Source organism: Cebus imitator, unplaced genomic scaffold, assembly GCF_001604975.1.
Source record: "Cebus imitator isolate Cc_AM_T3 unplaced genomic scaffold, Cebus_imitator-1.0 Scaffold200, whole genome shotgun sequence".
NCBI lineage: Eukaryota > Metazoa > Chordata > Mammalia > Primates > Cebidae > Cebus > Cebus imitator.
In genome coordinates, this window is record NW_016107515.1 from 2,655,281 (window position 1) to 2,679,186 (window position 23,906).

At 49.2% G+C, this 23,906-nt stretch overlaps 1 protein-coding gene and 2 long non-coding RNA genes across 4 annotated transcripts in view; 1 reads left to right on the top strand and 2 right to left on the bottom strand.

Annotated features, from left to right (window-relative positions):
* KCNIP1 (potassium voltage-gated channel interacting protein 1) overlaps positions 1–23,906 on the bottom strand; it is a 390,129-nt gene that overhangs the window by 282,723 nt on the left and 83,500 nt on the right. The gene's annotated exons all lie outside the window — the stretch shown is intronic.
* Positions 1,489–12,826, bottom strand: LOC108317328. Its single transcript, XR_001830699.2, has 2 exons — positions 12,562–12,826; positions 1,489–1,674 (listed from the first exon to the last, which is right to left on the bottom strand). It is a non-coding gene; the product is annotated as an uncharacterized LOC108317328 (long non-coding RNA).
* Positions 13,262–19,930, top strand: LOC119473996. Its single transcript, XR_005203277.1, has 3 exons — positions 13,262–13,360; positions 14,518–14,522; positions 19,920–19,930. It is a non-coding gene; the product is annotated as an uncharacterized LOC119473996 (long non-coding RNA).

Here is a 23,906-nt window from a genome sequence, read left to right on the forward strand (position 1 = left end):
AAGTAAGGGTCTCTGGCAGGATGCAAACATTTTAGGTCAAGGCCACTTGTCGGAATTTGCTTCAGGTTTAGATATACTCCTCTAGTCCTTTATTACAATCAATGCCAATCTCCTTTTCTGACATCATTTGTTTTAACTTGGAAGAAGTTCCCTGTATGGATACCAAAATTTAATTTGTCCCTCCCACTTTTCTGAGTTAATTATACTCACTTCCTTGAGTCAACCATGAAAACAAATGCACTTTTTCCAGAATTTTAAAGAAATTTGGGTGTGGTGAGAAATGACCTTCTAAAACTGCAGGACTTTTTTCCTCTTTTTGCAAGGTATAAGCTCTTTTTCTAGGAATAAAGCTTGCTTTCCTATGAATGGATTGAAATCTGGAGTTAGCCAACCTTCCTGAGCCACTGTAATGGTTTTCTAAGTGGCGTAACAACTAACATGTCTTTATTATGTGACAGTCTCTGTGGGTCAGAAGGATGAACACTGTTTGTATCCTTTTCCCCAGCTCTCACAAGACTGCAATCAAGGTCTGGTCTGTATTTTATTTGTCAGGCTCAACCTGCGAAGAATCTGGTTCCAGGCTTACTCATGATGTTGGCAGAATTCATTTTCTGTGTCTGTAGAACCAGGGATGCCTGTATCTTGTTGGCTGTTTGTTGGATGCCAATCTTAGCACCTAGGACTTCCCACAGCACCTTTTCACCTGGAAGTCTTCATCATGGTTACATACTTTGTCAAGTTAGCAAGGAGAATCTCTAGCATGAGTCTTCCAGCATAAAGAAGCCACATGATGGAATGTAATCACAGAGGTAATGCCCTGTCACCTCTGCCATATTCTGCTGGTTAGAAGCAAGTCACAGATCTCATCTACCTTCAAGTGGCGCTTATTCCACAAAGGTGTAAATACCAGAAGGCAAAGCTTACTGGCAATTAATTTAGGGTCTGTCCACTACTTGTGTTGGAGTGGTCCTCAAAAGACATGCCCCAAAGTTACTTTCAGATTTTCTAAAAAGGAAACTGGAACCAGGAATGTGGTACCTCTGCTAAATAGCGCCTGGAAGTGCACCTGTTTTCTCCATTCGTATGGTGGCTGCGTGATGTGCAGACTGCCTTTCCCAATCCTTCAGCACTAAACCAGCACATTGAAGATGCGACAAAGACCATTACATTGACATAGAGGCCACTTCCCTAATAAGACAACTTTCCTTTAAAGTTAAATTGAGACACTAAGTGGAGATATCCTTTTAATGGCTACTGAGCGTAAATGCATTTTGAGAGCAAATGCTCCTTCAGGAAAGATCATCTCTAATGTTCTTTCAAATCGTCAATTTGGAGGGTGAAGAGGAATGTGATTAGAAGACCAAAATAACAAAGAATTTTGAGACCAGCAAAAATGTTGACTGCACGGACATGTAATTTAAACTGCCAAAGTACTAGCACATTTCTGACGCAAAATACACTTAATCAGTAATAATCCTGTTCCTCAAGAAGGCTTCTAATTTGTTTTATTGCCTTTTTAGATTTGTCCCCTTTCATTTTCTAAAATATAATCATAGTTCAGCGACTCCATCTGTGAATGATCTGGTGATGAATTCTGGGTGGTAATGATGTACAGCGAATGAATAACAATTCCTTAATCACGCTGTTTCCTCTGTTGTCGCCTCATTTGAATTCCTGGCTTTCAGAAAATTCAATTATATTTGCAATTTCATCAAGAAATTACTTAGATAAATAACTGACAGGGTAACAGTTAGCTTCTTTGTCAGGATAAAGGCAGAAGGAGTGGGGTGGAGAGAGAAGTGGGGAAAGACAGATTTGATCAAAAGTGTCATAAAGAAGTTTTGCTTTCCTGAGAGGAAAAGGAGAAGGGTGACAATTTTACAGCCACGGATGTCAGCTTGGCCTGAAGATGGGAAGTGACAGGAGCCCTTAAATGAAACCTCCTCATCCATCAGGCCTGGCCTAACATCCCTCTCTGGAACTGTCACTAGCTTTTGCTGACGTTTATAAGGCCCAGCCCGCATTCCAGGCAGAAATTTACGATGGACGATCGGAGGTGCCCATTGTCACCTTCATCATCTGAGTTTCATATTGGATTCTGCAGCCACACACACCAGGCGCTTTCTGGTTGCTACGGAGAAGACTTACTTTGACTTTAATCTTGCCAATAAAGAATCTCTGAGTGTTTGAAGAAAGAGATTAATCATCTTCTTCAACTAACATCTGTTGGCATTCTGTCTCTATTGGGTGATTAGTCCCATTACCCAACAACTGTCAGAAGTGATGCAAGCACCACACAGTGTGTGTCTGATCCACACTCAAAGCCTGAATCTGTTCTGTTCTCAGTCCCCAATGCTACCAACCACGTGTCTTTCCATGGGGAAGTAGGCCCGAGGAATAGAGATGGAGTCACAGGGGTGTCCATGGATTGGAGTGATATCAGCAGGACTTTTGAGGATGGCCTTGCAGACGGTTACCACTCCATGACAATAGCCACTAGCTCAGGCCTGGTCAGGGCAGCTCCTGGGATAGAGAGCATCTGCTCCATGCTGCATGCTCTTACCTGTGGAAGCAGATGTCATCATCCAATTGTAACATTCTTTTCTCAAGGAATGTTAGCTGAGGCCCCTCTAGATGAGACATGCCCAGTCACGGATACCCAGGACAGCAAAGCTTGCATCCTTTCCCTGCACACACACACACACACATACACACGTACACACCACACACACAAAATGGAGGGGAAGCTGAAGCATCTCTCCAGAAAACATCTAGAATGTTCAAGGTTGTCCACTCCAACTGGTACTACCTATCAGAAATACATTTCTCACTATCAATAAGTTTACAGAAACTGATTAGTTTTTTTGTTGTTGTTTTGGAAGTTCAGGTTTCTGGGAACTGGATGGTGTCAATGCCTTTTAGAAAAAGACCAGGAACACACCTGCAGCTGAACAGAACTGGGTTTATTGGCTCATTGCAGCAAGGAGACTGTGTGCTGTGGGGAACAGTGAGGCGTCTTTGTGAGAGGGTGTCAGGAAGGACTCATGAAAGGATGCAGGCTTGTGTTAGGTGACTAGGGAGGGCTCAGTTGGACACCATCAGGCAGTAGGAGTAATTCTATAATTGGGCACCTGTAATCTTATCTCTAAGGTAGAAGGACTTGTGCAGGGCCAACATTGTCTTTGGTGTCACTCCGATTAGCTAAAAAAGTGGGATGTCTGATCATTTTCGTGCTTGGATAATGTTCATGTTTTGTCTGTATTCAGACATGACTATGAAGTGCTCTCGATTTTGTCTTGCTCCAACACAGTCAGAGTAGCCTTGTGTGATGTCAATGTTCTGTGAAATTGTTTAACAGGAAACCATATGGGCCTGGCCATGAGAACCAGGCCAGCTCCCTTCATTTGGTCCTTTTTCAAGGTCATGATCCCCTTCTTCATATCCATGCTCTTGATAATCACCCACGCTCTTCTAAATATTAAGCACCTTCTCTATGGCAAGTGTCAGGTGATGGGGTTGGAGCACCAAACGTGTCAACCACCATCGTGCCCTCTCAAAGCCCCTGGCCTTGCAGGGGAGATTGTCGTGATGGGGTATTATGAGTGCTCAGCTTGCAATCTGAAGGATGTTGTCAGCTACAAAATGGAAGGGATCCTGTGTGGCCAGAGGGGATGTCCTGCAAAAGCCGAGCCTTCAAGGAGCCTTGAAGTTGGCCAGAAAAGAGAAAGGGGAAAGTGCTTCTAGGGATCGGTGGTGGGGGTAGTGGGAACAACTGGGTCAAAGCTTTAATTCTTGAGATCTGAGAACTATGAGGAGTTTACAGGGTAGGAATGAGGGGTGAGGGTGGACAGCAGGTGGGAGCTAGACCACAGGAGGCCCCGCCAGCCCTTCAGAGGAGTCTGGGTGGAATTTAACCTATGGTGAGTAACGGGGAGCCACAGAAGGGTTTCCAGTTAGGGAGTGCCATGGTCTGATTTATGTTTTACACAAGACACACCTACAGAGTGACTGTAAGAAAGGGAGACAGACAGGAGTGGCTGAACTGGACATCTTGACTTGTGAGTAGAGTCCCCAGGCCCTATACGACTGCTTCTAGTTATCAAAGCAGGAGAAGAAACTGCAAAGGAGGTAGCGCAGAAAGAGCTGACCCATTGCTTAAGAGCACCTGGCAATGCTGCTACTTCTAATCCCAGCTGATGTGCACTCAGCATTTAACACACATAGCTGCACTGTTCTAAGTTCCTTATGTGGATTATTGTGTTGTATCATGACAATGATCCTATGGAGTAGGTGCTTCTTTTTTTTAGTCCAGGTTGTAGGTGAGGAAACTGACGCACAGAGAGGCCGAGCAATTTGCTCATCGTCCAGATGCTAAGTGGGGCAGTTCAGCCCTGAGCAGCCGGATTCAGGACCTGTGCCATTTCCCTCTGGGTTCCTTGGAGCCCTGCAAGTGCCAGGCTCTACCCTGCACACTGTGCTCATCTGGGCCTCACAAAACTGTGCTCCAAGGGTGTGAGGAGCTCAGGGTGGCAATGTCAGGGGCCGAAGCATAGTTTGGAAGTGGACAGCTACTTTTCAGGAGTTGGGACGAAGAGCTAGAAGCTCAGTAACTATGGGGAAGCTCCTCTTACTTTGCAAGTGTGCTAACTTTGAGTCCAGTGTCCAGTACGGGGCTTGCTGGTTTTGCCCTAGAAGTTTGAGTTCATTAGATGTGTATGAATGAACAAATGGAGAGTGAATGAATGAACCAACTCAGTACCTCTCTTCTAAATAGAAGGCAATAGGATATTGTGTAGATGAGAGAGGAGAGGGCTAGTGTGTCATTTCCAAGAACGCTTTCTCATGGAGACACTGCAGTTGCCATTGTGATGATGTTAACTGCACAAAGAGAATTCGCTTCCTTGAATCAAGCATCAAGCAAACTGCTGAATGTACTTCCCAGCTGTGTAGCCCTACACGGGTCCCTCACATTCCCTGAGCCTCAGTATCCTCATATATGTAATATAGGAAAAATTATCTTATAGATTTGTTTTCCCAATTATAGAGTATATTTTAAGTATCTATTAAGACGTGGTATATAATGGGTGCTGGGTAGACAAAAGGAGGTATGAAAATGAGCTATTTTTGAACAGTTATAAATCACTGAAAAGTATGGCTTTATTTGCTACAATCAGAGGGGAAGAGAGAGGGGTGGGAAACAGGCCTTGGGTCGGGTCAGACCAGCTCCTACACTATTATTGGTTTGCAATGCCTTTTCACTTGTGGCTTTTTATCTTACCCATTCCTGAAAATTGCTAAAGAAATGGCCCTTCTCTGGTAATTGTTCCTTTTGGTGGTCAGTGTTCCTCAGGCAACTCCATTAGCATCACCATGGCAACCTGCCCACTGAAGGGGCTTGCAGCCCACGCTTCTCCCAGAGAGCAAGCAGTCACTCCTCCAAGCCCCCAGGGCCTTCACGGCGGGGCAGAGAAGAAGGAGCGCAGCAATGTGAGTGTTTCTACCTGTGGGATCTGGGATGTGGGCATAAGAGGACATGGGGCCTGGCATACAACAGATGTACAAGACATTCTGGTAGAAGTGAAATGAGGTAACTCTATTTTGGGGTTTTCTGGAACAGGGCCGTTGTCCTGAGTCCAAAAACTGAAGCTGCCCATGCTGCCAAGCAATGATAGTGGGGGATTGCTCTGGCCTAAGGTGGTTCCATCCATCCAACCATTCAACAATATCAATAGGCTGGACACCTATACTAACAACTACCAGCCATGATGAAATAGAGGCACTTCTTTTCTCATGCAGCTCACAGAGTAGTGAGGAAACAGGGGTCAGGGTGCTAGGAAGAGGAACATCCAGGGTGGTGTGGGAGCCCAGATTTGGGGTGATCAGGAAGGGCTTCTCAGGGGAGGAGCCCTCAAGCCTGACTCTTGGATGAATGGCTAGGAGTCATCCAGTAGCAAATGGAGGGTGAATGCCTGCTCCAGGTGGAAGAAATGACACCTTCGAAGGCCTCAAAGTGAGAGGGAATAGGATGACTTCAACTGGAAACTCATGACAACTTGTCTCAGTCGAGGTCTCATTTGTAAGCACAAACGCTGAGCCTGGCTCATCCACGCAGAAAGGGGATTGATTAAGTGACATTAGTTGGCCCACTGAATCTCTGAGAAACTAAAATCAGCTCGGAGGCTATGGGCCAGGAGCCGCCTATGGAATAACATGGTGAAACTGGCCTTGTGAAGACACCCCTGTCTTGGTCGCTGGCACTGGTATGGTGGCTTGTGTGGCCAACATCACTGAGGCTGAATTCTTGGTGCTGCCCCTGGGAGCTAGGTTCCATGCACCTGGTGCCACTCCCTGCACAAACGGAGTCCTGTGTGGTTCCTGATTCTTCAAGCCATGACTTCCCACTCAAGCTCTGGGGTAGAAGGGTTTGATCGACTGGTTCTAGGTCATTTACGCACATCACAGCTGCAAGAGAGGCTGGGACAGAGGGAATGTGGCATTCCAGCCTTACGATGAGAGGTGGGGTCTGCTTCATAAAGAAAACAGAAAGATTCCTAAACGTGACTTGAACATGTGAGTGCCCGCAGTCCTGTCATTTGACCCAAATTCAGTCATTGGGGTCAACGAATGCCCCCCTCCCAATTCTTCCCCTTAGCCCCTTTGTGGTGTGCTTCTCTCTTGCAGTAGGAGCTTTCTCAGGTTTTACCTGGATTCCAAAATGGGAATTCAAGTCAAATCTTTGAATTCCTACTCTGTGAGCAAGGTGTGACATCAGGCACAAGGAATATTCATATGAATTAGAAGATGGAGATTCACCTGGGCTTCAAGGGGTGAAACGTCAAACGGGAGAGACATCTGAAGAATGAAAATAAACCTAATTTAAGCCTCCGCTTAGTGCAGAAACACCTATTACTCTTTGGGCATGTAGAGAGAAGAAACGCAGTTCAGTCAGGACCTGGAGCCGGGGTTCACAAGCCTTTTCACAGGATCCCTGGGGAGTGACGTGAGGATCCAGTTAAGCCATTTGGTAGATTGCTGGGGACAAATGGAGATCTGGACACGTGGCAGGTCCTGCCTCACCAAGAACTGGGGAGAAGCTAAAAGTGGGAGAAGTTGAGGCTGGGTGTAGTGGCTCATGCCTGTAATCCCAGCACTTTGGGAGGCCAAGGCAGGAGGATTGCTTGAGCCCAGGAGTTCCAGATCAGCAAAATAAATAAATAAAAATAGAAGTACAGGCCTGTAGTCCTACCTACTAGGGAGGCTGAGGCGGGAGGATTGCTTGCGACCAGGAGTTCAAGGCTGCAGTAAGCTATGATCGCACAAATGTACTTCAGCCTGAGCAACAGCAAAACCCTCTATCTAAAAAAGAAGAAGTAGAGGAGGTGGGGTGTCAGGAGCTGTCCCCAGCACTGCGATTTTGTTTTTTCTTTTTGTCAGCAAGGTCAAAGGTTAGTCCACAAATTACCCAAAGCAAGACTTGAGCTCAGAGAACTCAGAGAGAAAATGCAGCTTGCCCACATTCACATAGCCTATGAAAGAGTCCACTGCTTCAAACCCATCTCACTGCACTGCTCAACAGCAGCAGCCTTCAGAAACGGATTTTTCTAGGTGCAGAGTTTTCTAAGCCTTTTCACCACACACAAAATAAAAGGGGAGAACATCCCCTGTTCTGTTCCTGTGCTGCCAGTAAAGGTAATGACTGATGGCCGAGCTGCAGGGAGACCTCCTGGGCCACAGTATCGACTGGCTACTGCTTAGAGCGCCCTCAAGGGTAGTAAAGAGTGGGGCGGGAGCTGCCCCACACATTTTAAACTGTCAATTTCTCCAGGTCAGGCTGCGTGCTTACGGAGGACTGCACAAAACAGACAGCAGTGTGGCAATTTCCCTTGACTTAGCACAAACTTCCCGGATGCTGGGCAATTCAAACTTTCTTCACCCAAGGGAGGGAGCAGTGTGCAGTGATGAATTAGGGTGAAAGAGTTAGATTAAAGGAACAATGTTGCCCAATTCAGCCCTTTCACCTTCTCCAACCTCGTTAGCATGGCCTGGCTGTAGGCCCTGATAATTTAGACCCAAGGAGATCTCTGCAGATGGAAAGTGAGCGGGGGATAGTGGGAAGGGAGACGTTAATTGCTGCCGGATGAAGACTGAACATGTGCCCTTGAGGGAAAGAGGCGAGCTGTTCTCTCCTCAGTGAGCATTCAGGTTCACATCCAAGCTCTGACACTTACTAGCTGTGTGGTCTTCAGCAAGTTTCACCTCAGTACCTCAGTTTCTTCATTTGCATAGTGAGAATGGTAACAGCAGGAAGCTTGGAAGGGAGCTGGGTGGCTTAATAAATACCAGCAAAGCACTTTGTAAGCAGCAGCTGCTGCCCCAGGAATCCACCTCACAATCCGAAATCCTCTCACTCACAGCCACAGTGGCAGGGGCTGGCCAGGTCCCCTCTTGGCTGTCCCCTGCTTTTCTGGTTGGCCTGATACAGTCATTAACTCTCTGATCAGGAAGGATCATTCATTCATTCATTCATTCAAGGAATGAGCACCTGCTGTGCATCTGAGGCACTGGGAGACAACAGTGAAGGAGGCAGGCCGGACCCTGCCCCCATAACGGGGCTCTGTGCTGGATGTCTGTGTGCTCCTGTGATTATAAAACCCAGGGGCCCACAGGAAGGAAAGCTCCTGCCTGCAGCGACAGAGCTGGCCAGTGAGGGCCAGGCACACGTAGCCTGTTCATCACCCTTGTATTTCCAACCTCACTGGCACAGGGTAGGTGCCCAATCAATACTTGCTGAATTGATGAAAAAATGAATTAATAATGCCCAACGGAGTGCTCTTTCATGACTTCCATGGAAATAATTGGAAAGTGAGGATTTGTGTGGACTGAGGATTAGTGCTTCCTGCCGTGTGGCCCCAATTCAATTCTCCCTCTGCAAAGGGTGGACTGAGAGAGCTGGAGGGGGTTTTATTCCTGCTCTCAGGCTACTGCATCTGCAGCCAAAGTAATACAACAACGTCAATCAGGAATCTGATTATGTCCAGATACTCACATAAACACTCACGCCCACAGATCTTCTCAGGTACACAGTCCTGAAGTCTAAAGGAAACCAGACCTGGGGGAGAAGTTTTTATTTTTTTAAAGAAAAAATAACTCCTAGTCACTGGTAGCATTTTATTCAGAATTCAACAAATTATATGCCTCATTTTTGTAAGGGTTGGGACGAGAATCCAAATGGAGGCTGTGGTGGACACAATAATGGCCCTGTGAAGACATCCACCTCCTCATCCCTGTGCCTGTATGTCACCTTGCATGGCGGGGGTCATGGCGGATGCAGATAGGATTGAGGTTGCCAGTCAGCCAACTTTAAAGTGGGCAGATGGCCCTGGGCCATCTGGGTAGGCCTGTGGAATCCCCTGGGTCTTGATAAATGACATAGGGAGGCACAAGAGAGACAACAGAGGTGGCAGTCTGAGAAAGACTCGGCCTGACACTGCTGGCTTTGAAGACTCAGGAAGGGGTCATGAGCCAAAGAATGGATTCAGCTCTAGACACTGGAAAAGGCAAAGAAACAGGCTTCCCCCAGGACCCCAGAAGGAACGCCGCTCTGCCAACACCCGGATTCAGCCTAGGGAGACTCATTTTGGATTTCTGACCTCCAGAAATGTAAGATGATAAAGGTGTGTTTGAAGGTGCTAAGTTTCGGTCATTTGTTCCAGTGGCAACAGGAAACTAATATTGAGGTCCACTTACCATGTCTGCATACTTAAAGTTACAAATCAAGTCAATTACTTAGTAAATATAACATGTTCTACATTAACAGATATATCTTCTTAACCATTTGGGCTTGCAGATTTTCACCCTCCTGGGAGGTCCGCATCAGAACCTGGCAGTGTAGAGAAAGCAGACCCTAACTCCTACCCCTGCCCCGGACCTGACTCCCTTTCTCTTCCTTCTACTTCCTGCCCGTTTCTGGAGAGGCACATGCCTGTGGGCACCGCAGCCTTGCTGCCCAGGCCCCTCCAGGGCTCCTGCAAGCAGCTGCTTCATTTGCATCATGAGATGTCCTCAACAGCACCTTCAAGGGTGCAGATCTTTTTGCTGCTGTGAGAGGGGCTTACGCGGAATGATTCTGTCAGTCTAGACATGTTTCACACAGAGGAGAACTCTGGACGAGGACAGGAGTGGTGGCAGGAATGCAATCTATTACAACAAGTTTTCTGACCTAGTTATGCCCCAGGGATATAGAATCATGTACCTTTGTGTGCAAGGAATCCTTTCTACAAAACCCCTAAGAAATAGCCATTCTACCTGTTCTTGAATACTCCTTCCACAGGAGGCTCACTACTTTACATGGCCATCTCTTTACTGGTGAGACCAGCCCTGCTTTCTTCCCACTTCCATGGATCGGTTTTGACCTTGGCCTCTGCATTTCCTTTTCCCAAGGTTGATTTGGTTTCCAAGCCCTCTCATGCATTGGAACTGTAGGATGTTCACTGACTGTGTAATAAACAGCAGGTTGCGATTCAGTAGGGTTGCCTCTTTCAGTAGTCACTTCAGGGCCAGGAGGAATGAGGCATTTTTATGTGGCAACAAAATCCAGCTGCCCATACTCATCACCCAGCTGTGCCTAGGTGGTGAGCCACCCTTGGGTCTGGACAAGAGGGGCGCCTACCATGCAACCCCTGCTTTAGACCCCTTCTGACCCTGCACTAGCTGAGCCCCTCCCCACAGGATGAGGGTAGGGAAAGGGCCAAGGTGGGTTTGCCCACCCAGAGCCCACTGCCTCCTGTCTAGACCAGGCTCTGGGTACCAGGACCCCAGAATCCCCTATCCAAATAGGCCTGGGGTTGATTCCAGGGCCTGCCAGGCCTGTTTTCCGGGATTGTCTTCAATCTCAGAATTCCAGAAGGCACAGGATTCTACATCCCTGAAACATAACCACATCTGAAAACTTGTTCTAACAGATTGAGTTTCTGCCTCCATTCTTGTTCCCTGCCCTGAGTTCTCCTCCATGTGAAACATGCCTAGACTGAAAACATCATTCTGCATAAGCCCCTCTCACAGCAGCAAAAAGGTCTCCACTCTAGAAGGTGCTGTTGAGGACATCTCATGACTCAAATGGGACGATGTCTTCTCCAGATTTTCTTGGCAGAAATGGAAAACTCCTGAGTGTAGTGACCAGGTGTCTCGAGAGTCCTGTGCGGTCCCCAGAGCCAGACAGGGCAGGGTGGAGCTAGAAGGCCTTTCCCGGAGACACTCATTCTGCCTGCAGAATGAGGCCCATCTCTCCTCAGCCTGGCGTGAAGACCCAGGGTCAGGGTGGATCCTGGATGGTTCTGTCCAGAGCCCTATGCAGACAAGAAAACTGAAGCCCAGAACAGGACAGGGACTTGAACAAAGTCAAATAATTAGTGCCATCATTTCTAGGAACAAGACCAGATTCCTTTCCAGGACCCCTGGGCCCCTGAGGATCTGGCCCTGGTGATCTCTCCAGTTTCACAAAGGCTCCCAGCTATGTGGCTGTTTCTCCGATCTCCGAAAGGACTGCTTACTCAGCCCCTGGGGTCTTTGCAACGCTGTCTCCTTTGCAAGGCACTGGGGAATGGGATTGACCAAGGGCCTCACAGCTCATCCGAGGCCAAGCTGGGATTTGACTCCAGGGTGCACTCTTAGGCACTGCACAGGACAGTGGGCGAGGGTGCTCCTTAAAGGTTTGAGATGGACAGAAGCTTGAGAACAACCTTGGCTGGAGCGCTGAGTAGTGGCTTCCTCTTGCTGGATAGAGTAGCAGCTATGCTTATCGTACTGAGCAGCAGTCAACAATTGTTCATTCTTTCAGATTGCATTTTCTTTCAGGAGCCAAGCCCTGTGATGGTTCCTGGAGTGGGCTCCAGGGCTGCAGATACCTCTTGCCTCCTTGATTTCTCAGTCTCCCCCCTGAATCCCTGGCTGAGAAAGAAGCACCACTGATCACCTGCCACACACCGAGGTAGAATGTGCACACAGATACAAACCCTGCAGGTGGGTACACGGACGCCAGAGGCTCACAAACGGCCTCTCCTCACCCCTTCCCAACACCGGAGGTACACAGGCTCTGAGGTGTCTGTGCCCTCAGGGGGCTCATTTGTTCCACACTCCCTGGAGCTAGCCCTGTTATCTGAATCACAAAGCCTCTTTACAAAGCACCGAGTTCTCACTGCTTCCTACTAGTTCGATTTTAGAAAGATCTGTGTGCGATTGTGCAAACGTGGATGCATGAAAGGGGCTTTGCGTTCTGATACCAACCCTGCCAGTGCAGAGGCCCTGCTGGCCTGGGAGGGCATCTGGAGGAACATCAACGCAAATTGAAAATAGAGTTTAGTTCTAGGAACTAAAAGGAGCCATGTTTCTTGCACACCTGAGGGTGCAGACTAAAATTCATGTCTGTCACCCATGGTCACGTCTGATCACTGGCAAAGAGGGGGATGACAGACGGAGGGAGAGAAGCAAGAACAGAGAGCACAGAAATGAGGAGCTCAGACGGGGCAGTGGGAACCAGGGCACTGAGCCAGAGGGAGAGAATACCTGTGAGCCAGCAGCCCCGCCTGACTCCTGGGTTCTCCATGCTGTCCAGGGTGGGAGCTTCATCCAAGGACAAACCCTCCATTTTTCCATTGCCTTACAGCTTACAGACTTGTACATCACTATAACGTTTAACCCTCAACTCTCCCTGGAGGTAGGGACTGTAAGTTTCTACACTTCAGAGATAAGCGGGTGAGGTTCAAGGTTCCATCACGAATCTGGGATAGGGGCATGACATGAACTCCAGGTCGCTGTGTTCTAATTCTGTCAAGAGGGATCACATGTCATACTTGCCTGGCTTCTACTCTGTTACTCAGCCACGAAAGAAGCTCCATTTGTGGTCTCAGCACCCTCATGCTCCTGGAAACCTTCTGACGCTCTCCTGGGAGGGAGTCAGGCAAGAGCTCTCCCCTGGGAATCCATTTCCTTCAGTTCCATGTTTCCTGTAAGTTGTTGTGTGGCCTCGGGAGGTCCCCTCCCTCAGCACCCTCAGTTTTGTGATGTGTGAAATAACTGAGACCCGCTCTGGGATCTGGGCACCCCCACTGTGTATTTGTGGTTTAAATGGCCTTATCGCACTTTTCTGTTTAGCTATCAGGGCCAATGTGCATTGGTTTGCTCAGGCTGATATCACAAGGTGCAGCAGACCGGGCAGCTTAAACGAAAATTCATATCCTCCCAGTTCAGGAGCTTGGAAGTCTGAGATGAAGGTGTCAGCAGGCTGGTTTCCCCTGAGGCCTCTCTCCTTGGCTTGCAGACGGCAGCCTTCCTTCTGAGTCTTCACATGGTCTTACCTCTGTGTGTGTTTATGTCTTATTCTCTTCTCACAAAGATACCAGTCATATTGGATGAGGGCTTACCCTAACGACATCCCTTTAATATAATTACCCCTTTAAAGGCCCTATCTCCAAATACAGTCCCACTCCAAGGTCCCATGGGTTAGGCCTTCAGCATGTGAGTTTGGGGAAGACAGAACTCAGCCCGTAGCTTGAGGATGGCCGCCTGTGGATAGCCAGCCATACCCTGGTTGTATGAAGGAAGGGATGGGCCACTCCTCCAGGCTCTAAGCCCCCTCCAGGCTGCCAGCCCATTTCTTCTCAGCAGCCTGCCCCAGGCCCGCAAGAAAGGAGCCCACCTGGTGTCCTATGACTGAATTGTGGGCTGGCACTGCCAAGCCTGGGGAGGGCAACGACGCTGGAAGCCTTAGGGACTTGCCAGGCCTGCTCCTTTAGGTTCGACCTGGGAGTAGGGAGGCTGAGGGGTCCTCAGGCTGCCGCAGGCTTCACAGCGGCCTGCCATTGCCCCCAAGGCTGGCGAGGATGAGCCCCACAAAGTGGTCAGGGTGGACTCCGCCTTCTGCCCAGCAGGCATCTAGCCTCCTACTTGTGGAGCGGCAGCGCAGCACCAGGTGGGCGGATGCTGAGCTCTGCGCCCCGCCCCTCCCCGCCCCCCACATAGTGCCAGGATCTCCTGATACACTGCAGGAGCGAGCTGCAGTGGCCCGTGCCCAGGGGACCTGCCTGGAAGGCAGCCCAGCCTGGGGCCCTTGTCCCTCACTGGTGCCTACCTGCCAGGTGGCCTGCCGAGCTTCATAAATGCTGCAATTTGTGAAATTAAAGTCTCTTTCCTGCTTGCATCTGGCCGCATGGGGTCCGGGAGCCGGGCATGGGAGGTGAACGTTGAAAGCTTCTGATTGGTTCCTGAGCCCCCACAGCAGCCCTAACCCCACCAGCTTCTCAGGGTTTATTAAGTGGATATAGTAGCCCTGATTCCCAGCTGTTCAGTCTTCCCAGGCAAGTGAGCACAACTGATTTTTTTCTCCTGTGAATCTGTCCATTGTCAGTTAATTTGCAGCCCTCCACCCCACGACTAGGATCTAGGTTGATACAGAGGGAATATTTTCTTCCCAATAGACTCTTAGAAGCAAAAACTCACAGAAGCCAGGTGAAGAGTGCTGAGAAATGGTGAAAGGCACCCGAGGGGTCTAGGTGGCGTATTGACAGGCCCACATGCAGTGTCCAAGGACAGGGAAGTATGATAGGGAGGATTCCAGCACACGATGTGGTGCAGGGTGCTCTGGATGCTGGGCACTCCTTGGAGGGGGGATGGGGCATCAGGGAGGGCTTCCTGAAGGAAGAAACATGTAGAAGTCAGATACACGGAGTGTTCTAGACCAAGGGAGGAGGCTGAACAATGGCTTGGGGGTAAGAAAAAGTACAGGTTGACTTTACAACGTAGTGTAGCTCCCCCTCCCTTGCCCCACCCTGCCCTGCCCCAAGACAGGGGAAGGCTAAGGGGTTGTGGTGAGGCTGGTGGGGTGGGCAAGTGGCCTGAGGCCTTGGCAGCCAGGAAGGAGAGGAGCTTGGGTTTCATGCTGGGGCCGAGGGCAGTCTTGCAAAGGCTTTAAGCCGGGCAGGTCTTTGGCAATTTTAAACATTTTATTTTAGAAAGTTCCCTCCAATGAGGAATTGATTTCAGGGGAGTGGCAAGGAGGCTAGGGCTGCCTCTGGGCCAGCTCCTCAGCCTGGGCCAGGAGACCCTCTCAGCCCTCCAGTGTGGCCTGCTGTCCCCACATAAGGTACTTTCAAGCCCAGAGTGGGCCCTGCTCTGAGCTCAAGCCAGAGTTTGAACACTAGAGCCCCGTCTACAGCAACCCAAGGGGCTGTCGGGAAAAGCTCAGCGCTGGCCTGGGGTCAAGGCTGAGGGAGAAGGGGGCGACAGCCTGTGTGGGAAGAAGCTGCTAACAATGGGGGGAGGTTCGGGGCTTAAGTAACATCTGGACGGACGGAGATAGCCAAATTCCACCAGGGTCAGAGAGCCTTCCAGAGCCTGTTGATGAAGCAGTCCTCCAAGCCTTGAGCCTCTGCATGCGTTTCTGGAAATACCAAGGCTGGTGCCCGGAAGGACAGTGGGGAGCAGGCAGGGGGTCTGCGGAGGGACAGAGGGTATGAAATCAGGTGTGAAATTGGGTGACTGGCCTCAGAGCTAAATCTGGGGAAGGAGCTTTTCTTGGTGGCCCCAGGTTTGTTGGGTCATGTGCTGATGGCTCGGGGCTGAGGGACACAGGAGATCACCACTGTGCTGCTCTGAAGGCTGAGCAAAGGCCCAGAAGTAGGGGAGACCTGGGATGATTTGAGATCTTCTTGCAGTTCCATCTGAGAGAGCAAAGAGGTCAGAGGAAGCATGGCGGACTGGAGGATCGCCTTTCTCTGTGGACCCTGTCCAGAGTGGCTGCTCAGGGCTCAAGTCCCGCTTTGAAGGGGAGGGTCCATTCTGCTCCGGCCAGTGGGCCAGTGGAGCTCCTGTCGCTGAGCCTGCTGAGGGAGATGCCTGTGCTGCACGGGATTTCAAGCCCTTGCTCATGGACCTAACAGCCCTGGTTCAAATCTTGGCTCTGCTCGCTTGGGAAGGTTGCATCCTGTCTCTTGGCTCATCTCTGGGTCTCTCAAGTGGGGGCGAGCTCAGATTTGACGGTTCATTTTGTGGATCTTACAAGTCAATACACATTTGTGGCCGTGGGTGGCAGGCACGCAGACGGCCATGGATGTGACAGAGTTCTGGACACACAGTCCCAGATCTGCCACCTTGGCATTTGAGAAAAGCGCAACAGCGGGAAGGTCACTCTCTGACCTTCTCCTGCCCTTCTCCCCTGAAGCAGGCCATAAAAGAAATTCCTGACCTTCTCCTCAAGTGGGGCATGAGACCTTCCTTTAAGAGGTGCCTTCCCGGATGGGCGCGGTGGCTCACACCTATAATCCCAGCACTTTGGGAAGCCGAGGCAGGTGGATCACAAGGTCAAGAGATTGAGACCATCCTGGTCAACATGGTGAAACTCTGTCTCTACTAAAAATACAAAAATAAGCTGGGCATGGTGGCACATGCCTGTAGCCTCAGGTACTCGGGGGGCTGAGGCAGGAGAATTGCTTGAACCCAGGAGGCGGAGGTTGAGGTGAGCCGAGATCGTGCCACTGCACTCCAGTGTGGGTAACAAGAGTGAAACCCCGTCTCAAAAAAAAAAAAAAAAAAAAAAAAAAAAAGAGGACCCACAGGGAAGGAAAATCCTTCTCCATGAAGTTGCAGGGATGCAGAGAAGAATCTGAACAAACAGGCCTTCTAAATGCCACCTAGATCATCACATCAAATCATACCGCCTCGTCCAGTTATACTTCTCCAGTTACCTGCTTCTTCATCAGACAGCAAAAAAATCACACAGATTTCCCTGTTTCTTTGGGTCTTCATTTCTAAAGGCTGCCATGTCACACAAAACTTAAATTACTTGGTACGCTTTTCTCTTGTGAGTCTGTCTTTTGTTACAGGTGCCTCAGCCATGAACCTACTGATGGATGAGGGAAGAAATATTTTCCCCTAGCTGCACTTTTAAAACCAGCTTATGGGGCTGTTGTGGGACCTGGAAACAACGGCCTTGAGAAGGCTTGCATGCTCCAAAGACCTGAGCATATATTGCTATTCTAGGTTTAGACTGGGCCTCTGACCAAGAATGGGCCCCCCGTCAGGAAGTCTGAGCTGAAACACTACAGAAAGCAGAAAACGGGAACACACACAGGCACGCACGCACGCATGCACACGTGCTTCAGCACCGGGCAACTTGTTGAAATGCAGTTTCTCTGGCCTCATCTAAGATTTACTGAGGTCAACTCTGGGGGCGGAGCCAGCGGCTCTTGAGGTTTTCGTGAGCTCTCCTAGGGATTCCAGTGCTGACCCAAGATTGAGAACCACTGAGCCGGACGGGTGGATCTTCCTAGTTCTGGCCTCAGTCTTGGCAGCTGTGCCCTCTGACCCAGCAAGAGGCCTGTCATTCCTCTAAAGCTGTCCCTGAGACCTTTCTGCTCACCAGGCCTAGCAGAAACAGGCCCTGCAGGGCAGCCTTCTGACTGCCTAATATTGTGGGCATCCTTTTCCCAGCGTCTACAGTCTCTCCTGCACATGAATAACCTTGAATAGCCAGAATTTACATAATAGCTCTCCTGCCCCCTTCATGGGCCTACATTAATTGTTTTAGAATACTATTTCCCCATCTCATTGCCTAGAGTGGTAGCTATTTGATTCCATGGACCTCAGAACCCCCTGGAGAGCTTGTGGAAAGGTAGACACTCAACCCCACACCTTCTCGGCTCCACAGTCCTGTAGGGTGGCTTGAAGATGCATGTGTACTTGACAAAAGATTGGGATGAGGGCAGGGGCTTGGTCAATGAATGGCTATGGGGGTAGTGGGCAGGCATGGGGGTGTCCGATGGAGATCAAGGGAGCACCCCTGCAGCAGTTTTCAGGCCCTGGCTTAAGAAAGGGATGGCCTGGCTCAGGCAGTGCTGGCCTCCCTGTGCGTGAAAGCAAATGATGTAGGAAAGGGAGAGGAATTCTGGGTACTGGTCCTTGGAAAAAGGTCCTCTGGGTGGTCTCCTCAAGATGTAACCTGAAAAACAATTGCTTGGCTTCCTGAGCACCTTGCTGGGCTCTGTGCATGCGGTCCTTCACTCAGTTCTCCTATAACCCCGTGGGGTACGGATTTTATCCACGACTCCACAGGGATTAGAGAAGGCTTGTCCATAATCCTGTAACAAGGCAGGCTTAAGCACAGCCCCGTTCCCTTCCAGAGCCCGCACCTTCAGCATCGTCTGACACTTCCTCCTCCTGGGAGAGAATGGCATGGGCAGATAGCTCACCTGGCCCCTGGTGAGCTTGCAAAAAAGCCCTAAAAACGTCCCTTCCCGCCCCGCTCTCCAGATGAGGAGGTTTGGAGGAGTGCTCTCTGCACCTACATGCCCTGGGGCTCTCTGCTCTGGAATGTGAGTTCAAAGTCCCATTTCTGGTTTGCAGTGAAGCTCTGAAATATGCTAACACAGTTCAGAAAGACCTCAGAATTTGAGGATGAGGCAGGGTGCCTGTGATCATGTCCAGGACTTCCCTGGCCTGCAGAGGAAGAACAGGGAGACGCTAAACCCAAGAGGCTAACACGTTGTAGCAAAATTTCACCAAGAAAAAGCCAGCCTGTGGCCTGTGCTGCCCTCTGCTGGTCATCAGTGGTACTGGCTGCAGCTGGCCGGGGCTGGCTCCCTGGGCTGGGCGGGCCTCAATCCAGGCCACCGGGGGGGGGGGGGGGGGTGCAGGGAATTGTCTGAAGACCTTACGCTGGCCCCCTTCTGCCCCAGCCCAGACAAGTCTACATCAGTGGTGGCCAAGGCCGTGGGCCGGCAGCTGACTGAGAGCTGGGCACTCCCTTCCATCCTGTTTTTTATTTATTGAGATGGAGTCTCTCTCTGTCCCCCAGGCTGGAGTGCAGTGGTGCCATCTTGGCTCACTGCAGCCTTCTCCTGGTTTCAAGCGATTCTCCTGCCTCAGCCTCCTGAGTAGCTGGGATTACAGACTTGCGCCACCATGCCTGTCTAATTTTTGTATTTTTAGTAGGGACCATATTAGCCAGGCTGGTCTGGAACTCCTAACCTCAGCTGATTCACCTACCTCAGCCTCCCAAAGTGCTGGGATTACAGGCATGAGCCACCGCACCAAGCCCCAGCTTGTTTTTAGAGGAGGTTGATCATCATCTTACCCCTCAACCACCCCCTGCACTTCCCTGTCAACCCAGGTCCCTGGTGCTGCTCCTGGTCTTCAGGGACCAGGAAAGACAGCAGCTTCCCCCTGAGCTTCCCTGGTGCACATCCTACCTTCACCTGAGTGCTCTTACAGTTCCCTATCCTGGTCTCCTAGGAGGGCTATGATGATACCCTATCCAGGATGCTGCCGGATTGGGGGCTGGAAAGCAAAACCCCAGCGGCCCTCTCACTCCAGCCCATAGGATAATATTAACAGTACTTGTCATTAACTGAACACTGACTATATTTCATGCCGTATTCTAAATGTGTGTGCTTACACACTACTTAACCTTGTATGTATATGCATGCATGCGTAATTGTCAATACGAATCTTAACACATACATACTTAATCTTCATAAGAAATGTATGAGGGAGGTACGGATAGTATTCTCATGTTATAGAAAACAAAAAATTGAGGCTCAAAGAAGTTCCACAAATAGTTTGGGGTCCCACAACCAGTAAGTAGGATTTGAACCTAGAGAGCTTGGTTCAACTTTGGTCCTTTTTCTTAACCGTGATAAGAAAAGTGGGCACAAATCTGCAAAACTCTTTTTGTGGCCAGGCCAAAGCAATGCGGCCCAATCAAGGCATTCGGGCTGGGAAATGGGGGCTAAAGTGGGCAGGAGGCCGCTGTGCGTGGAGACGGGGAAAGACTGCGGCCTCTATAGCCAGGTGGGCCTGAAAGACGGTCCCCCACTGCCCTGATGAGCTGTGAAATCCTGGGCAAATTGGTGCCTTGTTCTAAGCCTCAGTGTCCTCATCTGTAAAATAATAAGGGTTTTGGTAAGGGTTAAATGAAACAAAATGAAGACTTTAGCATAGTGCATGATGCATAGCAAGCCCTCAACAGAGGCGGGTTTTCTTTATTCCTTTGACATTGGACTTAGGCTACCAAATGATCTTGAGGAGGCAGAGGCAGTGGTGATGACAAGGATGCTGATGGGCTACCTGCTCATGATTACTGAGCACCTACTCTGTTTACTCAAGAGCTATTAATGGCTACTGTTTTGCTAGACTGCATGAGCTCTGGATTTACTTTTTGTTTCATTTCAGTGGTTCAACCATGAAGCTTTTAAAACCATTGGTACCAGCAGGATGTGGTGGCTCACATCTGTAATCCCAGCACTTTGCGGGGCCAAGGTGGGTGGATCACCTGAGGCCAGGGGTTTGAGACCAGCCTGGCCAACAACGTGAAACCCACCTCTACTAAAAATACAAAAATTAGCCAGATGTGATGGTGGTGGCTGTAGTCCCAGCTACTCAGGAGGCCAAGGCAGAAAAATCACTTGAACCCAGGAGGAGGAAGTTGCAGTGAGCCAAGATCACACCACTGCACTCCAGCCTGGGTCACAGAGCAAGACTCTGTCTCAAAATAAATAAATAAATAAATAAAATAAAAATAAAAACATTGGTACCTGGGTTCTACTGATTTGATTAGACTGAGACTGTACCAGGTCATGATACTTTCTTTGTGTGTGTGAACCTCAAGTGGTTCAAGTGTGCATCTGGGATTGAGAGCCATGGAGAATATTTCCCTCCTGCCCAATCTTCTCCTATGTAACACTCCTTTAATCCCTCAGATCTCAGCTTAAATGTCACTTCTTTAAAGAAATACTCCCTCATCACTTAGACCAGGCCCATTTTTTTTTTGCTTTATACCTTTGTAAATCCCTATTCCTTTCCTTCGGAGAGAATTTATCTCATTTATATTTATTCTTGTGGTCATTTCAATAATATCTGTCACCCTCACTAGATAGTTTACCCATCTGTAAAATGGGGATATTAATTTCCACCTCACAAGTTTGTAGTGAGGATATAATAACAAAATGTAGGGAAAGAGCCTGGTTCAAGGTGGTCTCTGTGAATGGTTGCTCACTGCATGCTGTCCCAGGGGTCTCTTGGGATAACACGCCATCACTTTCTAATTTCCAGAAATGAACACTTGACAGCTTCAGAGCCTGAGCCCAGCTTTAGTCTCTCTGGATTTAGGCTACCACGTGGTTCTCATGTCCCATCTGAACTTCTCTGATTATGTGGGCTCATATCATAGCGCCCCTCCCCAAGCCATGAATATTCTACTGAGCCCTCAAGTGCCAGCTCTGAGATAGTATTCTTGTTGTGTCCAGCTGGCCTGTCTTTTTAATAATCGAGATCATTTGCACAATAAATATTAACTAAGGATTAGGTTAGGTGCCAGGCGCCATTCCAAATACACATATTATCTCATTTAAGCAGTTTTGCTGTTTAAATAAAGCTAATCCTCTTGTTTCTAGTTAAAACCTACAATACATGTCTGCAAGGGCAGGACTTGATATAAATGAGCACATGAAGGGTTTTTTTTAAAGGGGTGATAAGTCCTTTGACTGTTGGGAGCTCAGGCTTTATAAAAAACCTCTGTTTTTAGCTCTATCTAATTGTTTCTGCACAAGCCCAGAACCGCCAGATTGCCCTACTTTTAAAGAGAACCCAGCAACTTGCTTTTTAATATGAAAACCTCAACTATAAGAAGATGGCTCAATGTGGAAAAGAAAAAAGAGAGAGAGAGAGACTGAAAGAGAGAGAGAGAGAGAGAGAGAGAAAATGCCATTGAGACCAAACAGCTCAGCCATGAGATGGAATCTGCCCACCAGCAGCCTCTCAGGCCTGAGCCTTTGAGAAGAGAGTGGGATGTCCCAGGGGACGGCAGAGGCAGCTGTCAGTGGGGAGGCAGAGGCAGGAGGAAGCATGGAGGGCAAAGGGCAAAAACAGAGCCATCTCCTCAAGTCCAGAAAGGTGCTGAGCTCATGAGTCCTGCTGGGTAAGCGGCAGAGCCTTGGGGGGAATGCCTGGCTTCCTTGCACCAGGTCTGGGGAGCTCAGCCCAAGTAGACCCTGGGTGCCCCAGCAACCTCTGTCTTCCAGGGCCCCCGTGGGCTTGGCTGAGAAGGAAATGAGGAGGCCTCCTCTCTGCTTGGATCCAGTCGGGAGAACTTGTTACTACCGGCCACCACCCTCTCCCACCAGGTGACAGCTTGAAGTGGTAAGTTCCGCCATTGAACCCAAGTGATTTCCTGGAGATGTCTCAGCTGCGTGGGGATCCCAGCTGTGAGCTGAGGTCTCTGAATGTGATTTCTTTCCCCATTTTCTCGGCATCACCTAAAATCCCCCAGATTCTCGCATAAGGCTAGAGAAGGGGAAAGCCTGTCAGGAGAGAGGTGCTCCTGTGCCCTCCCACAGCCCCTCCTTGGTTTTAAGAAGACAAATGAATGGGCATTTCTTCCACCGCCAGGTGTGGAGGGCAGGATCTGTGCTGGCTTCTCACACACTCCACACAACTGTTGAGTAACTGGGGAAGATGCCTCCTGACAGTCAGTGGCAGTAAGGTCTGCTGGCTCCTTCGCCAGTCTAGCTTGTAAACCTTAATGCCCGCTTCATTTCACAACCCAATTGCTTGTAAAATGAGGCCAATTTCCATAAGTCTTAATTGGAATCTGTTTCCCTGCCTCAGAGGCAAGGGCTGGAACCGGCTTTGCCAGCATCTGCAGATGAAGTAAGGCAGGAGGATCTGTCCTGCGGGAGGGGAGGGAAGGGGCTGGAGGGACAGCGCCCTTTGCCTTCCTCTCCTACGAGTGGGACTGGATCCTGCCTGGATGTTCCAGGCAGTGACAGTGAGCAAATTCTGGGATCCATGAGGCAGGCTGGACCCTCATCTACGAGACTAGGGAAGGGGTCAGGTAAAGGAAGGGCTGAGATCAGTAACAGCACAGTAACAGTAGGGGTGACAGTCATCGCTGCAGCGACAATCATGGGTCACCTCCGTGAGCCAGGAACAGCGTATGACCTCACATACTCCCCATGCCCACGACAACTCTTTCCCAGCTCTGTTCTTCACTGCTTCCTGACGAGGGGCTGGGCCTCCCAAGTTGAGTCTTTGACTTAGCAAGCACTTCCTGAGTGCCCACTTTACGTACAGGACTGAAAGGTATACCTGCTGCATGTGAGGACTTTCCCATCCCTGGGAAGAGATGAACGTGTGGGAAAGCCACCAAGCACCAAGCAATGTTAAGTGCTACACTAGTCCTACAGGGTGTGATGGGAGGCAAGGAAGTAGCAGTGTAATCTCCTTCAACTGGAATCCTTGTCAGGGAGAGGATCTGTGACCTGGGCTTTGAAGGGTGTGTAGGAGTTTGACAGCTGGAGAAGGCGGAAGAGAATGCTGGGCAAGTAGAACAATTTGAACAAAACATAGAAGTATCAGGGAAATAAAAAGCATTTCAGGTGCTTCGCCTATGGTACGAGAATGTGTGTATATATATGTTATATAACATATATTTATCTATATAACATAATACATAACTAAAATATATGTTACATATTATATATAATATATACTGTATATATAGTATATATTATGTAAATATATATTATATACTTATATATATTATATAATATATAAATATATTTTTATTTATAACATATTTATATAAAACATATATACTATATATTATATATAAAAACATATACTATATATTATATATAAAAACATATAATAGGGGTCTGGATCCAAGATGGCCGTTTAGGAACAGCTCAGGATTGCAGCTCCCAGTGAAAGCGCAGAGGGTGAGTGGACGCCGTGTTTTTATTGCCCACAGACTAGGAAATTCCCGGGCAGAGGTGCTCCACGGTCGCCAGCGCGGCTGTTTTCGGCCAGCGCGGCTGTGCCGGCCAGCGCCGCGGCTTTGCCCCGTGCGGCTGCTTTGT